This window comes from Ursus maritimus, unplaced genomic scaffold, assembly GCF_017311325.1.
Source record: "Ursus maritimus isolate PB19 unplaced genomic scaffold, ASM1731132v1 scaffold_3, whole genome shotgun sequence".
Classification (NCBI taxonomy): domain Eukaryota; kingdom Metazoa; phylum Chordata; class Mammalia; order Carnivora; family Ursidae; genus Ursus; species Ursus maritimus.
The window spans coordinates 28,173,228-28,188,783 of NW_024425563.1; the positions used below are offsets into that span (position 1 = coordinate 28,173,228).

At 38.9% G+C, this 15,556-nt stretch overlaps 1 pseudogene; it reads right to left on the bottom strand.

Annotated features, from left to right (window-relative positions):
- Positions 1–6,255: 6,255 nt before the first annotated feature.
- Positions 6,256–7,912, bottom strand: LOC103676606 (annotated as a pseudogene).
- Positions 7,913–15,556: the final 7,644 nt, after the last annotated feature.

Consider the following 15,556-nt stretch of genomic DNA (forward strand, 5'->3'; position numbering starts at 1 on the left):
GGACAATCACCACCTTCCTTGTGGACTCCTTGACAAAGACTGCTATCTCATCAGCTCCTGAACAGTCTCTTCAGAGTTGACTCGGAGTGAGCTTATGGTCAATACAAACCTACAATCATTTTTAATCATGTGTTTCTCATCTAATATTTAAACTTATTTTTAACTAAGGACATGATATTACATATTTCTGTGACATATTTCATCATTTAGGTTTATTCTGTTGTTTAGTCTTTTTGAATGTTGGTTCTGTCATGTGCAAGTAACTGCATCCAAGGTCTGTTTTCTTCAAGGTTTCGTTAACATGACATCAGTGTCTCATCTAAATGATTAAAACAAATGGTGAAAAGGCAGGTCAGAGCCTTGTGGTCTGACTCTAGGAGCTCTCATCAGAAGCAGTTTTTGTTCTCTTCGGAAAGCTAAAGCATTCTAAAAGTCAGGACAAGCAGCTGTTCTGAATTTTAGCTAAAAAGAATCCCAGATGTCTGGAAAAGCCCCTTTATGACTTCTACATCTCTCTCTCTCTTTTTTTTGTGTGTGTTTTTAAGATTTTATTTATTTATTTGAGAGAGAGAGAGAGAGCACAAGTGGGAAGTAAGAGCAGGGCGAGAGAGAGCAGCAGACTCCCCCGCTGAGCAGGGAGCATGACCTGGGACTCAATCCCAGAACCCTGAGATCAGGACCTGAGCTGAAGGCAGCTGCTTAACTGACTAAGCCACCCAGGCGCCCCTATGACTTCTACATCTTATCGATGCACCTGTGTATAGGTCTACATCTGGGATGAATCATTGAGTTATGCATGGGTTTGTGGGTCTTGAGTGAGAACTTGTTCTCCCAATGTGTGTCTCTCCAAATTCCCTCTTGTAAGGACACCAGTCATATTGGATTAAGGGCCCATTCTACTCCATTTACTACTATGACCTCATTTCAACTAACTACTTTTGCAGTGACCCTATTTCCAAAAAGGGAAATCTGAGGTCCTAGGGAATAGGGGTTCAACATACAAATTTTGGGAGACACAATTCAACCCATAACATGCGATGAACATGTGATGGGTTGCCCTGACCTGTTTCAGCTGCTGAAGATACTGCTGGAGAGAGTCTGCAGCCATCACACCTTTCTAGCACTGCCTTCAGCTGAAGAAAACTACCTCTCTCAAGATTTGGCTTCCTTCTAGGGCAGTGTGCCTCAAAACACTGAGCAATGAGTGGGTGTAGTTTCCCAGCACCTTTGTCCCAACTTGGATATTTCTGAATGGCCATCCCAGCTGCAGAGCTTCCTGTGGGGTCAGATGGGGCCTTCATTGGAACCATCCCATCCCACCTTCTCCGTTTGCCCCATCTTGCTTCTGACCCCTCCCTTACACAGGGGGTGATCCAAAGACCACTCCCTGGTAAACTTCTGCAGGCTAATCACTGTTTCAGAGTCAGCTTCCAATCTATGACACAAGGTAGTATTTATCAAAAACTCCTAAAATTTCAAAGAATCTTGCTCGTGAGTCACAATCTGAGCTGATGTATAAAGATGGCCTGTGCCACAGGTAATTTTTTCTATCACTTTTCAAATTGCTGAATGTATCAGTCTCTTATCTTGCTTTCTGGGTCATCCCTAATGCACTTCATAGCATCTGGCTTTATCATAAAAGTGTGTGGATAGGTGGATTTAAAATGTTGTATGCGGAGAGGGAAGGAAGACTGATGGGGAGCACAGTGGTAAGGAATAAAAATGCCAGTTTATTATAAATTGATCAGCTGCCCCAATTGTTAAAAATGCCAGTTGGTGGTATGAAACCATCATTTTCTCTATAAATTGTTATAAAAATTACAGAGTAGGCTGATTTTCAACCCAGATGAAAAGCTATGGTTTATATACAGAAACATGGGAGATTGTATAGGTGATTAAAGACTTTTGAGGTGGTTGGGCTCAGGCTATAGGTCAGTGCTGCCATTCTCCAGCAGTGGGACCTGGGGACACCTTTCATTTCCTCATGAGAGAATTGCAGAATTGTGTGGACTAGAGAAGGCACCTAAGTGGGTTCATGGCATCTACTAGAACATCAGTAAATTGTATTCAACTAGCAGTAACAACAATAAGTACTGTATTTGGAAGTGGAATGATAAATTATTTCAAGTGGCTCCTATATATATTTAAAATGTATTCTAAAATGAACATAACAATGTATAGATTAACTAGAAACATGGCTCGTGTTGGCTCATACTTTTAAGATCCTTCTGCTGAAATCATCTCTGCTCCAGCAATGCCAAGATTATGCTGAAGAATATGTTTTCTGTCTGTGTAGTGTTTCAAATAGCATCTTCACATCCAATTTCCTGAATTGTCATTTCAACAGTTTGCAGTGAAAGTAGTAAACTATCACTTGAAAAGGATGTATTATATAAAATGTGTTTCTAAGAAACTCGAATTTATTTGAAAAATTTTGTTGGGTCTCAATTTGCTAATGAAAAACATTATTTCATGTAAGTAGCTTTCTCAAGAATTGAAACTTCTCCATTAAGTGCTAAAGATTTCATATGGCACCAGGTTTTTAAAGGTTTTTAAAAGAACACCTAAAAGCACCAGTGAACAGCTTATTCTGCCTGTGTGTTCAGAATTAGAATAAAGCTTTTGACAATATCATCAATGCACTGACATTATTATTAAAGGTCCTTAACCTTATTATGGAACAGTTGAACAATACTTGTTTGTTCATCCCAGAATCACATAAGAAAGATCATTGGGTTTCAAGGTTTTCGGGTGCTTTTTCCTTTCCTTTTTTTTTTAAACCAAAAGTGATGTTGGCAAAGACAAAGAACAGAGTGACAAAAGCAGATTGTACCTGTGGGGACAAGTTCTCATGTTACCGTTAATAGCGATAAGAGTCTTTAAACGTGGGTAATTTTTTTCATGCACTTATTTTTTTTTAAAGCATAGTACTTGCATAAAATTGCTTTTTTCCCTTTGGAATTCACTTACCCTTTGAGAGGTTGTAAAATAACGTGTTATATGAATTTACAGTGGGTATTTCAATAGTGTCTCACATTGCATCAAGTAAGGAACATAAGGGTTTAATCAGGGCATTGCTAGGTTTAATATGCTCTCACATAGCCCAGTGCGACTGGGATGCACAGCTATTACATTTTTGAGGATGTAACATTCTAATGTACTTCACCACTTTATTTTTTAGTTTCTTAAATATTTATAGACATGTATAAAGAAGACAAAAGTGGTGCAGCTGTGCCATCCAAATACCTCCAGTTGAACTCTTTAATAAAAAAGAAAAAGTACTACAGTCACGTGATTAGAAAGTTACAATAGGGCTCTCAATGTATTGGTAACATATAGTATTGGTAATGTTTTAAGATAATGTGATTCACAGGAATTCATTTTATTATTATGCTGCAAAATAGATGTGAATGTTACGTATATAGTTTTGTATGTATCCAGTGTTACATGGAGGACAATCTTTAACTCTCCCTCAAATAAATGAACAACAAATGGGGGACCTGGGTGGCTCAGTTGGTTAAGCACACGACTCTTGATTTCAGCTCGGGTCGTGATCTCAGGATGGTGAGATTGAGCCCCGCTTCAGGCTCCACGTTGGGCATGGAGCCTGCTTGAGATTCTCTCTCTCCCTCTTTCTCTGCCCCTCTCCCCCGCACCCCCTGTTTGTGCACTCTCTCTAAAATAATAAAATAATAATAATTAAAATAAAAATAAATGAACAACAAAAATAGACCGAAATAAAAAATAAAAATTTCTTCCGTTCTTAGGTACTCTTCTTAAAGGAAACTCCTATTTTGCCAATTTCTAGTGTATCTTTCTTGAAAATGTTCTATGCATTTAAAATATATTTTTTAAATATTCCTTTTATTGGACTGTAAAGACAGCATAAGCCTGCCAGGGAATCAGACTCCAGAGCTAGAAAGTTTGGGCTGGAATCCTGTCTCCTCCAACGACATTACGTGACTTTGAATAATCTATTTAATCTCTCTGTGGGTCAGTACTTTCATCTGTAAAATGGAGCTAATAAGCCTCAGAGGTTTGTTTTTAGGATTGAACATGTTACGTTAAACACACTCCTGGCATATCGCATTCAGGAAATGTGAGCTACTACTGCTATGCCAAGCAGATGGTTTTTCAGTTTTATTGAGGTATAATTGACAAATAAAATTGTAAGATATTTAAAGTGTACGACATAATGGTTTGATATATGTATACATTGTGAAAGTATTAATTCACACATCCATCACATTGCATTATTGCCTTTTTTTTTGGTGAAAACATTTAAGTTCTACTCTTTTAGCAAATTTCAATTATATAATACAGTGTCGCCAACCTGTTTATTGTGTTATACTTTAGAACCTCAGTCCTTATTTATCTTATAATGTAAAGTTTGTACCCCTTTATCAGCCTGTACTTCTTTCCCTTACCCCCTACCTAGCCCTTGGCAACTGCTTTTCTACTGTTTTAGGAGTTTAACCTTTTTTTTTTTCTTTAGATTTCATATATAAGTTATAACCTGCAGTATTTGTTTTCTTTGTAGGGCTTATTTCACTTAGCATTATGCTCTCTAGTTTCACCCATATTGTTGTAAATGAAAGGATTTCGTCCTTTTTAAAGGTTGAATAATATTCCATTACATGTGTATATACCACATTTTCTTGACCCATTCATCCATTAATGGGCATTAGGTTGTTTCCATATCTTGGCTATCATGAATAATGCAATGGACATGAAAGTACAGTTATCTCTTTGAGAAAATGATTTTGTGTCCTTTGGATATATACCCAGAAGTGGGATTGCTGGATTACATGGTAGTTCTATTTTTAATTTCTTGAGGAACCTCCACACTGTATTCCATTGTGACGGTATCAGTTTGCATTCCCACCAACAAAGCACAAGGGCTCCCTTTTCTCCACATCCACACCAGCATTTGTTCTCTCTGTCTTTTTGATAAGAGCCATCCTAACAAGTGTGAGGTGATATCTCATTGTGGTTTTGATTTGCATTTCTCTGATGATTGGTGATGCTGAGCATTTTTTGATGTACCTGTCAGTCATTTGTATGTCCTCTTCGGAAAAATTTTGAGTTTGATTTTTGTGTGTGGTCTAAGATAGGAGTTCGGTTTCATTTTTTTGCAGGTCGCCATCCAGTTTTCCCAACATTATTTGGTGAGGAGACTATCCTTTCCCATTGTATATTTTCGGCTCCTTTGTTGAAAATGAATTGACCATATAAGCACAGGTTTATTTCTGTGCTCTCTACACTGTTCCATTGACCTGTGTGCCTTTATGCCAATACCATACTGTTTTTTTAAGATACTGGAACTTGGGTAAATATATTTCTTTGACAATTTACTTATAAATATGAAAGTATAAATTTGAAGGAAGAATTATTGCAAAAATTAATGATGACATCTTGTTCATGAATTTTCTCATTTCTTTTTTTTTTAAAGACTTAAAACATTTTTAATAAGTTGATGCTGCATTACAGCTCCATTTCTCAGAAAAACTCCAAAGATATCAGGGACAAATCAAACATGGTATACGAATTTAAAAAAATGCATAGCATAACTACCTAAGATAGGCAAGGTTAAGAGCTAATGTCTGACCTTTAGCTCACAGTAACTGGTTCCCAAGATTGTACTAGGCCTATCAAGAAAATCTGTGAAGAGCAACATCATAGACACAAAAGCGCCATTCCTGGGTTGTCCTTAACAGAGAAAAAAGTTGGAGGCAATTTAACGCAAGATTTTTTAAAGATACACTAAAATGAAAATCTCTAAGAGGAAATGTCTTCCTTAGGACATGAAGGGGTAATATACAGTATATATCAGAACCATACGTATGTTGTCTGGGACCTCTGGGGACATGTGCCTGAATTCCCTGTGAGTGAATGGAGCAATGGGGCTAAGGTCTTGGGGGATGTTTGTTTTTGAGGTGTATGTGGCAGTGTCTCTGGGGTTGGAGGGTATAAGAATGAGAAAGCAAATACAACAAGATGGACAAAGAATGGAATGATTAAGATTAATGGGGGCTCTAACTGGATCCATTTTGCCATAGTTCCTCCCCACCCCACCCCACTCCAGGTCCTCAACAACCACATGAGACTTCAGGAATGCACCACACAGAATCAATTAGTTAAATGATATACCACACAGAACTGATTTGTTAAATATCGCCCTTCCCTTGCCCTCAGCCTCCAGGAAACTCCCTCAAAATAGTATAGGCAAAGAAGACCTAACTGTTGGGAGAAATCGCTAACACTTTTCCAGGACGGAAATTCAGGCTAGTCCAAAAAGGGTCCTTCTTTTAAGGGTTTTTGGGAAACTTGACATTGAAATTTTTATTAGTATTGGAAACATTCGTTTGGAGCAAATTCAACTCCAGGAGCTGCACGGTTGAATGCAGGGTGTTGGGGGGGGGTGTCACCAATTGCCCCAATTCCTTCCATTGTAGCAGCTTGGTCAAAGTGTTCAGTTGGTGGTGGGATCAGTCCCAAGGTTCCATCTGGCATCATGGTGACAGGTCCTGGAGGAGCTGGGGTACCAGCTGGCACTGGAGCAGGGGACATGGCGCCTCTCTTGTTGATGCCCATAGCAGTCTCATAGCCAGTTGGCCCATCCGTATCTCCTGTTCTTTCGCATCAGGGCATGTTTCCTTGAATCCTTCCTGCCGTCGCTGCCTCATTTCTTCCTGTTTCCTCTGCATCTCCTCCTCACGGTGCCTGCGCTCCTCCTCCTGCCTGAGCTCCAGTTGCTTTGTTTCTGTACTTCTTGGTTGTGCAGCTTTTCCATCCTCCGAAGTTCTTCTTGACGCCTCATCAGATCCTGTCTCATTAGCATGAGCTCCATCTCCAGCTTCTCACGAGCTTCCTTGATGTTGCGGTCCACTTGCTCCTGCTGCTGCTTCTCCATCTCAGTGAGCACCTTCCAGCACGTGGCATACTCACACTCAAAGGAGCCAGGATGTGCGGAGCCGGGTGGCTGCTCCTGGTGAAATTTCTCGTTCTTTATCACCAGCTTCTCTGGAGGTCCCTCTTCATCATCCAGCTTGTCCATGGGCTCCACAGTCACAGGCCGGGGAAGCGTGATTAGCAGGAAGGAGCCTTCATGCAGCTGTCCAGAGCTTTCCGAGCAGCTGGCTTCCCTGAGACTTCGGCAGTGCCTTTTCCTGAGAGTCTTCCTCGATCATCCAGAGGACTACAGTAAGCCCTTTGACCTGGCCAGACACCGAAAAGGCTTCCTCCGGCAGTTCGTTGGAAACACACCAAGGGACGTTTCAGACTGTAAGGGATGTGCTATGGCAGGCAAAGCGCACAGGCAGCTGCTTTCCACGGAGCAGCACGTTGTCCAGTTCTACTTCGGCCATCTCCCCTCGGGTTCGAGTTTCCAAGCAGATAAAACCAAAGCCCTTATCCTTCTGAATGAAGACTTCACGGCCATCCCGTATTTCTCAAGTTGTTTCCTCATCTCCTCCTCAGTGACGTCAGGAGGAAGATTGCCCACAAAGAGCTGGCTATGTTGGGTGAAGTTCTTCTCTCCTGGTTTCCTAAAATTCTTCAGGTCAATAGTCCAGCCTTCGTTTTGGCTGCTGGCTTGTTGTCCATTTGCAGGTATTGGTGGCGGTGGTGCTGCTGCCGGTGCTGGTGCTGGTGCTGGTGCTGCTGCTGATGGTGCTGCTGCTGCTGCGGTGCTGCTGCTGCTGATGGTGCTGATGATGCTTCCTCGGAGTATGGTTTTGCTTCTCCAAGTTAAAGGTTTTATTGCTCTGCATTTTTGCACCCTTCTACTGACTGTTCTCTCCCCAGAGTAACAGTGACGCTACATGGCCTCTACCATCTTAAGTTAAATTGTCTCATTTCTATGTCTACTAAAAATAAAGCAAGTGGTTTGTAACCAAAATGTAATTTAAAAAATTTTAATTCCAGTGTAGTTAAAACACAGTGTTGTATTAGTCTCAGGTGTACAATAATAGTGATTCAATAATTCCATATATTATTCAGTCCTCATCAAGATAAGTGTGTTCTTAATCCGCTTCACCCACTTCACTCATCTCCTCACCCACCTCTTCTCTGGTAACCATCTGTTTGTTCTCTGCAGTCAAGAGTCTGTTTTTTGGTTTGTCTCTTTTTTGGTTGCTGATCATTTGTTTTGTTTAATTCCACATATGAGTGAAATCATATGGTATTTGTCTTTCTCTGACTGGCTTATTTTGCTTAGCATTATACTCTCTAGCTTCATCCACATTGTTGCAAATGGCAAGATTTCATTCTTTTTTATGGCTGAATAATATATCATCATACATACATATGTATATTTCTTTTTTGTTTGTCCTACAATTGTATATTTCTATATACCACATAGTCTTTATCCATTCATCTATTGATGGACATGGGTTGCTTCCATAATTTGGGTATTGTAAATAATGCTGCAATAAACAGGGGTGCATGTATCCCTTCAGATTAGAGTTTTTGTATTCGTTGGGTAAATACCCAGTAATGCGATTATTGGATCATAGGGTAGCTCTTTTTAAAAATTTTTTGAGGAACCTCCATATTGTTTTCCACACTGGCTGCACCAGTTTACATTCCCACCAACAGTGCAAGAGGGTTCCTTTTCTCCACATCCTTGCCAACACTTGTTTCTCGTGTTTTTTATTTTAGCCACTCTGGTAGGTGTGAGGTGATATCTCATTGTGGTTTTGATTTGCATTTCCCTGATGATGAATGATGTTGAGCATATTTTCATGCATCTGTTGGCCATCTGTATGTCTTCTTTGGAGAAATGTCTGTTCATGTCTTTTGCCCATTTTTAAATTGGATTATTTGTTTTTTGGGTGTTGAGTTATATCAGTTCTTTTTTTCTTTTTTTCTTTTTCTTTTTCTTTTTATTTTTTTTAAAGATTTTATTTATTTATTTGACAGAGATAGAGACAGCCAGAGAGAGAGGGAACACAAGCAGGGGGAGTGGGAGAGGAAGAAGCAGGCTCATAGCAGAGGAGCCTGATGTGGGGCTCGATCCCAGAACGCCGGGATCACGCCCTGAGCCGAAGGCAGACGCCCAACGACTACGCCACCCAGGTGCCCCCAGTTCTTTTTTTAAAAAAGATTTTATTTATTTACTTGAGAGAGTGAGTGCAGGGCACACAAGAGCGGGGAGGGGCAGAAGAAGAGGGAGAAACAGACTCCCTGCTGATCAGGGAGCCCACCTTGGGGTTCAGTCCCAGGACTCTGGGATCACAACCTAAGCAGAAGGCAACTCTTAACGACTGAACACCCCCGGACACCCCTGTCAGTTCTTTATATATTTTGGATACTAACACTTTATTGGATATAGCATTTGCAAATATCTTCTCCCATTCAGTAGGTTGTCTTTTAGTTTTGTTGGTTGTTTCCTTTGCAGACAAGGATCTTAGGACATCTTAATTCTTTTTTTTTTTTTTTAATATTTTATTTATTTTTTGAGAGAGAGAGAGAGAGAGAGACAGCCAGTGAGAGAGGGAACACAAGCAGGGGGAGTGGGAGAGGAAGAAGTGGGCTCCCAGCCGAGGAGCCTGATGCTGGGCTGGATCCCAGAATGCTGGGATCACGCCCTGAGCCCAAGGCTGACGCTTAACGACTGAGCCACCCAGGCGCCCCAGGACATCTTAATTCTAATCAACACTTCTGTAGCTTTATCTACAATTACCCTTTTTTTTTTTTTTTAACATTCATTCCTTTTTGCATTCAAACCTTTTTCTGAACTTGTTTTGCTTCTTCCTGAAGCACATCATTAGGAAGTTCCTTACTAGATCTCTCTCACTATGTGCTCAGTTTTTATCTCCCAACAAAGATGATGCTAGACCAGACATCTTTTTAAGAAAATTTTCATTTCTAAAAGATCGTTTTGATGAGTCTAAGATTTGAGTTTTTTTCTTCAGTGAACTCTGAATATATTATTTTACTGTTCTCTACCAACTATGGAGATACTAGCGTAGTGGCTGTTGGTCTATCCGTCAGTCCTTGCTTTCCAGCTGTTTTACAAACATAAGGTTTTATTTTTTTTATTTATTTATTTTTTAAAGATTTTATTTATTTATTCGACAGAGATAGAGACAGCCAGCGAGAGAGGGAACACAAGCGGGGGAGTGGGAGAGGAAGAAGCAGGCTCATAGCAGAAGAGCCTGATGTGGGGCTCGATCCCACAACGCCAGGATCACGCCCTGAGCCGAAGGCAGGCGCTTAACCGCTGTGCCACCCAGGTGCCCCACAAACGTAAGGTTTTAAATTGGAAATGTTTGCTTCAACCTTCTTCTCCAGTTTCATTACAGTATTTCTAGGTGTGAATTTTTATACAGTCTGCTTTGGTTTTGATATTTTTAAAATATGAGACTTGATATCTTTTATCAGTTCTTAAAATTGCTAATCATTACCTCTTCATAGTTCCTTTTCTCCATCATTCCTCTGTCTTTTCTTAGACTCCAATTAGACTATCTTATTTGAACTTTTTTATCTCTTGAATTTCTCTCATATTTTTCATATTCCCTGTCTTTTTGTATTGCATTACGGTAATTTCTAAGCTCTCTTTTTTGGTTCTTCAGTTTGCTTTCAACTGTGCTTAACATGCTGTTAACCTATCCACTGAGGTCGTATTAGTAGTAGTAGTAGCAATAAACGTAAGCTACTAGTTCTCAGGTTAGATGGTGAATTTCCAAGTGTTCATTATATTTTTAAGATAGAATAAAACTTAAAAAGCCCATTCTTGGCAAATGATTCTAATGTGTCATGATTCAAGGGTTATGATTAAGCCAATTCTGTGCACTTAATTTCCAATAAAAATAATAAAAGTTTTCAGATTATCTCAGATGTTTTATTTTTTTGAGCTGTTTTATTTTACTTTTATTATTTTTTATTGTAGTTGACATATGATGTTGTTAGTTTCAGGTGTACAACATAGTGATTTGATCATTCTATACATTACCCAGTGCTCATGATGATAAGTGTAGTTACCATCTGTCATTATACAAAGTTATCACAGTGTTATTAAGTATACTCCCATGCTGCACTTTTCATCCTTGTGGCTCATTTATTTTATAACTGGAAGTTTGTACATCTTAATCCCCTTCACCTATCTTAGCCCATCCACCCACCCCTTCCTCTCTGGCAGTTGTTAAATAATTGTTTTTCTCATTCAAAAAAATTCAATTTTATATTTTAAAATATTTCCCACCTACTATTTAACATTATATATCTTGGGGGCGCCTGGGTGGTGCAGTCATTGGGCGTCTGCCTTGGGCTCAGGGCGTGATCCCGGCATTATGGGATCGAGCCCCACATCAGGCTCCTCCCCTATGAGCCTGCTTCTTCCTCTCCCTGATCTCCCGAACAGATCCCTCTCTCGCTGGCTGTCTCTGTCTCTTCAAATAAACATTATATATCTTAATTTCAATATCTGAAGCCTTTAGGGTTCTGAATCTGTTGTTTTGCTTTTGGTGTTTTTTTGAAGATTTATTTATTTTTATTTTAGAGAGGGGGGAGGGGCAGAGGGAGAGAGAGAATCTCAAGCAGATTCCCCACTGCATGTAGAGCCCCATGTGGGGCTCAATCTCATGAACCTGAGATCATGACTAGAGCCAAAACCAAAGTCAGATGCTTAACTGACTAAGCCACCCACATGCCCCCCTGTTGTTTTTTTTTAATGCAATTTGTTATTCATGTGTCTTGTAACTAAAAAGGGAAATATAGATAAGTTGGACCACATTAAAATCAAGAACTTTAATTTAATCAAAAAAAGCCATTAAGGGGGGGTGCCTGGGCGGCTCAGTCAGTTAAGAGTTTGCCTTTGGCTCTGGTCATGTGACCAGGGTCCTGGGATCAAGTCCTGCGTTGGGTTCCCTGCTCAGAAGGGAGTCTGCTTTTCCCTCTCCCTCTGTCCCTGCCCGTGCTCTCTCTCTCTCAAATAAATAAATAAATAATCTTTTTAAAATCCATTAAGAAATTAAAGATTTAGAAAGAAAGATTTTTCCATCATATCTGATTAAAGACATATCTAGAGTAAGGGCGAAAAGGTACCTCTAAATCAGTAAGAAAATTACAGACTGTTAGTTGATTGGGAAGAAAACTTGAACACCTACTTCACAAAAGAGGGTTTCCAAATGGTCAGTAATCCTATAGGTGCTCAACATCACTACAATGCCAGGAAATTAAAATTGAAATTAAATAATGTATCGGTACACATCTGACACAATGGCTAAAATAAAAAAGACTGGCAATCCCAAGTGTTTATGAACACGTGGAATTCCTCTACACTGCTGCTGGGAGTATAAATTGATGCAGACTTTTTGGAAAACAGTTTGGCAGTATCTACTGAAAATAAACATATGCATACCCTATGACCCAGCACTTCCACTTCCAGCAGAAATATATGCACTAAAAAGCATGTACAGAGAATCTTCATAGTAGCATTATCCAGTAATAGCTCTAAGAGTCTATCAACTCTGGACTGGAGAGATAAATTGTGGTATAGTCATACATGGAACAATGAAAATGAAATACTGTGACACCACAGCAACATAGGTTAATCTCAAGACATAATGTTGAAGGGCGAGAAGCCAGACACTAGAGTATATACTGTATATTCCATTTCTAGAAAGTTTAAGAATGGGCAAAACTAATCTATGGTGTTAGAAGTCAGAACATTGATTACCTTTGAGATGGAGTCAGTGACAGGGAGAAAGAACAAAGGAATGGGCTTTTGAAATCCTGGTAATGTTCTTTTTCTCAGTTTGGGTCTGTTTATATTTTAAATATTTATTGACTAATTCACTTATTACTTGTGTATGTTGCTATACGTATTTACATTTCAGTAAGAAGCTAACTTGAAAAAAACAACCTGTATATTCTTGATTAACAGTTTGGTACTAACATATTTAATATTTGTGTTCAATTTTTTAAAATGGCTCAAATTGGCCATTGTGGGTTATTTTCTGTATACCATCTACTGTTTCCTAGGAAGTGTACTAAATGTTATGCGTTCGTTATTTTAAATCTTCACAATAATCCTGTAAGTTAGAAATTAGGTCCATTTTGTATACGAAGAATTGAACTCAGAGAAACTAAGTTTTTTTTTTTTTAAAGATTTTATTTATTTATTTGATAGAGACAGCCAGCGAGAGAGGGAACACAAGCAGGGGGAGTGGGAGAGGAAGAAGCAGGCTCCCAGCAGAAGAGCCTGATGTGGGGCTCGATCCCAGAATGCCGGGATCACGCCCTGAGCTGAAGGCAGACGCCTAACGACTGAGCCACCCAGGCGCCCCCAGAGAAACTAAGTTTTTGACCAAGAGCACACAACTAGTAGTATATGCTATCCTACCCTGACATATTTAAAGCCACAGGTTAATTTTTAGAACAGAACCAGTTTTCAAATTGGAGTCTTGGGCCTGGAGACACACATTTAACCTGGGTGTCTTCACTTACTAGCTCTCATATAAATTACATTTGGCAAGCAGAGCAGTACTGGTTTCTTGTTTTTTGTTTTTGTTTTTAAATTTTGTGAGTTTTTGGGCTCCTGTGAACAGAGGGAAAAGTCATAAACAGCCATTATTAATACTAACTATTTTACCTGAACATGTTTGCCTGAACAGCTTTACAAATAAAATGCTTGGAAAGTCAATATTAATATCTCTGTATCTGTCGTTGACCAAAGAATCCTATCCAATCAGTGGGCTTCCGAAGCTGTGATAAATACTTGCTACTGTTTGTCTTTTGATGCCTTAAAAAAGGAGGCAAACTGCATAACACTCCAAAGGGATTCTCTTTCCGCTATGAAACATAGTGTCTGACATTATATTAAATAGCTTGAAAATACTGTAACCATTGATGCACTGTTGTTGTTAAAGTATCTTAGAATCAATGAAAGAAATTAATAAACAGAAAACCCAGTCTTAAGAGAGATCTTCTCCTGGTTTTCTAGTTAAGAAAAAATAAATTAGCACTCTCAGCAGGGGGAAAAGCAGTAGATTGTGTGGGATTCTTTTGAAAAAGGAGAACTTCACTCCCAATGTTAATTTAATTTGCATGCACTTCTGGAGAAGTCATTTATCATCTTACTATGCATATACCTTGGATAATATTTATGCTTCTCTATAAGCTTTTAATAAAATATACTACTATCACTGGAATACCAATTCAGAATTGGTTAATGAAGGAAACAACTGAAGGAAAGTTTTGATAAGAATTTAGTATAATCCCTTCACATATCATTTAGGGACTATTTCATCGTTAGGATCAAAGACTGAGAACAAGAGACGTCTGGTTGTATTTATTCTCTTCTAGTGCTGTTTATGCGACCCTGAGCGTCTCTTTGATTCCCACAAGGCCAGCTGACATCAGTATGCTGATTCTGTTTTTAGTAGGTATGAATTTGGGGAGCTCAGATAGCTTAAAAAGAAGACTAAATCTGATTTGTCTTGCAGATTCTGAGCAACATTACTGATATATCAGTTCGAACTAGGGTGTAAGTATTCTTAACCTGCTCCTGAATGGATGTGCTGGGCAGATAGTTATATCAGAAAGTGAAAACCACTCTGCCATCTTATCTGACTGTTTCATCCCTAACTGGGACTTGCTGTTGGGATGCTTCCATCTTCATGGCTGTGTGAGCTCCTTCTTCCAGGTTGCTTTCTGCTTATGGATGGAGCTGTCCAGTCTTTACTAGGTATCTTAGTGTTTTGATTTCCTCACTTGTGTAAATTGAGCCCCCTTTCCTTGCCGATCTCCTGAATAATAGATCAGACTGTCAAAATTACTTCATACTTCATAGGAAAAAAGTGAAGATATTTGAAAACCAAAGGGATTGCAGATGTTTACTAGATAAGGAAACACCAAAAGGTAAAGAAGGCTATGGCTGTGCTGCTAGCAGCACAATGTAATAGTCAAGAGGGACTGGGACTGCCTAGGTTCATGTCCCCATACCTCCACACACTGTGAGAATTTGGAGAAGTTACTTAACAACTCTTGAATCCTCAGTGTTATTGACTATAAACTAAGAATAACACCTAATTCTTCATGGTGATGTAGGGATGAGAAGCAACCCTAGGGGTACAATGGTTACTATTTATATTAATATAATGTAAATATATTTGTAAATATATTTATGTAAATATATATAAGCATAATTATACATGCATTATACTCATTTATATTAGTATATAGAGAGTTCTGTGATATGAAATTATATGTACTGACATTAAAGGATATAATTATATATTTATATCAATAATTGATATATAAATACATGACCATTGTATTATTTTTGTTACATTACATTTAATATGTATTTATCATGTATATAAATATATGAGTATGTATAACTATAATTATAGGAATTATAATTATAGTGCTTGGCATGTTTTAAATATCTACTAGATACTAAATTTTTAAAAGTTGGACACTTCTTTAGGTCTGTTCAGTACCTCTATTCCCCTTCCCCCTTCATCTGGGAGAGCACAAGATTTGGGCACATAATTTAGGCATAGCCTATCAGAATGTCCCAAATTATATATCCAGTTATAATAATTAG